This window comes from Peromyscus leucopus, chromosome 3 (assembly GCF_004664715.2).
Source record: "Peromyscus leucopus breed LL Stock chromosome 3, UCI_PerLeu_2.1, whole genome shotgun sequence".
In the NCBI taxonomy this organism is placed as follows: domain Eukaryota; kingdom Metazoa; phylum Chordata; class Mammalia; order Rodentia; family Cricetidae; genus Peromyscus; species Peromyscus leucopus.
Genome location: NC_051065.1, coordinates 114,914,693 through 114,917,135, shown reverse-complemented (window position 1 = coordinate 114,917,135; position 2,443 = coordinate 114,914,693). Strand labels below are relative to the sequence as shown.

General features: G+C 39.2%; 1 pseudogene; it reads right to left on the bottom strand.

Annotated features, from left to right (window-relative positions):
- Window positions 1-1,150: 1,150 nt before the first annotated feature.
- LOC114695399 lies at window positions 1,151-1,443 on the bottom strand (annotated as a pseudogene).
- Between the last annotated feature and the right edge of the window lie 1,000 nt (window positions 1,444-2,443).

Genomic DNA, 2,443 nt, shown 5'->3' with positions numbered 1-2,443 from the left:
ACTAAACAAAACCCCAAAACATGGGTTGTGACGTCAGCAAGGTGTTGTTTTACCACACATGAAAGTAACCCAAAGAAAGAATCTTCAAGCAGCAATTTCTACAGTAATAGATTTTGATGAATATTTTTTTTCTCTAAAATGTTCTGCTGCTGCTTGACATTGTAAATCATGCCAGATTACATCAATCATGTGTCACTTAAAACACAACAACCCCCAAACCACAGCATGAAAGGCTGTGAAAGACAGAGCGGTAACAGGCTACAGTTAGGAGGTATTGATTTTTTTTTTCATTTTAAACAAGAAGTTTATTTAAACAACAAGATGCTTGCCTTGAAGGGAAAACTCTTCAGCATCATTTTGTTCAAGAGTAATTTACCCCTACTTAAAGACAGATTGCCCTATATGTAACAGGTGTGTACCAAAAAGTTATACAGTTGCTCTTGGCTTTACAATGATAAATGAAAACATTGAAATTCTCCTACTGAACAAGGCATGCAAGGATTTTGTGCTGTTGGGTTCTTTTTCTAAAACAATGAAAGCAAAAACAACTCATTGGAATATAGAGATAGGTGAATGAATGTGCACTCACGGAGAGAAGGGACATTTTCACAGAACCTGTACTTCCCCTCCAGACCATCTCCATCTGATGTCAACCAAAACAGAACATTGGCCATTTAGGAGAGAGAGAGAGAGAGAGAGAGAGAGAGAGAGAGAGAGAGAGAGAGAGAGAGAGAGAGATTAGATTATGAGAATGAATATGAATGATGTATTGGATGATACCCACTGATGAGGTACAGATATTTACTGAATCTACTCATTAAAATGCTACTATCTTCCAGAACCATCTCAAAAATGTCCTTTTATGGTTGGGCTACAGGCAGAGTTCCATGTCTGAGGGCAGGATAAAATGGATGATCCAGATCAGTTATAGAGAGAAAGAGAGAGGTGGGGGGACCAAAAAGCAAAATATGCTTGTGCACATACACTGATTATTTTATGTACAATTAGGGAATGAGGATGGGGAAATGGAAGAACAGGGAAAACTATACTTTGGTAGTCAGAATGTGGTGGACCCAAATTATGGCTTTCTAATAGAGAATGTATTCTTGAGCTATAACAAACGCTTGGAGTAAAGTAGCAGGTTCCCTTTTCAGTAGACACCTCCTGTCTGCTGCTAGGACATATGAGGTGTACCTTCATTCTCCATTTCCAATGGTGCTGGTGTGTCTGTTTCATTTCTTGGTTGCCCATCAAACTGGAATCTGATCTGCCTCATTGATAAATCCTGTCATTCACAATAGGCTTTTCTATTTTCTATTTACTAAGTGGTGTCTGCCTCCTGATCTTAAACTGCACCACAGAACCTTCCTTCCTTGCTGCCTTCAAATTAATATGATGGTTGTTCTCAGTCTTGACTCCTTCATTGGGTTTCTCATCGGCCATGGCGAGCACCAGAGTCTCCCTGGCTGCTGCTTCACAAAAGAGGAAGCAGGTCTGCCCTGAAGGAGTGCACAAGCGGCACCTCGAGCGGATGGAGGAAGCAGAGGGTATACACCAGGAGGTGTATACAGCAGAGGGTATACATCCATTTTTAGAAAGGAAACAAACAAACAAATGAACAAAACACCAATACTACAAATACTTGATGCTTTGTGCCTGACCATCCAATTATAAAAAGGTTTTAAAATTCTCTCTGGAATGTAGACACTAGAGAACAGCTTTATCGTTAGTGTTTTAGCAGAAGGTATATACTAAAAGGGAGCGCCTAGACAAATATTTTAAAGAATTTAAGCTATAAATTCACAAACATTGATTGGGATCATTCTCAAAAGAATGGCTCAAGACTCTCCAAGTGGAACACAACATTTAGCATATCTTCCAAGTGGGATGTTTGGACACTTTTCCGTGCCGAGACTAATTTAGAAGGACCAAGGTTAAGTCTGTCTACAGGCCAAGACTCCCAGGAAGAAAACACAATTATCCAGAGGCTTTCTACTCCACACACAATGTTTCCTGAGAAGCTTTTGATTTTCTGGTTTACTTAGAGATGCTTCTGTAAGTGTCAACACTGTCAAGGTCATATCTCCGTCAAGGTCATGAGTGAGTCTTTTATTGACCCCCTTTCTTCTTGGATCTAGTGGAAGCAGAACAACATCTAGTACATTTTCAAAAATGGGAAGTTTCCCCCTTTGTTTTTACATCTCTAAAATTTTATTCTCACACAGTTTTAGCTCATGACTTCTGTCTTCAAATAAAATTTAATATAAAAGAGATGCACAGTGCCAGATGGAAAGAGGCTGATAATGCTGAATACCATAGCTCGCTGGCCGACTTCTGTTGTTAACACTATGGAAACTATGAATCAATTCTTGAGTATGTTTTTGTTTCTGAAAATCCATGGTGTAGTAAAAACTTCTGAAAGTTGTATCAGTCAGCTTTCTGT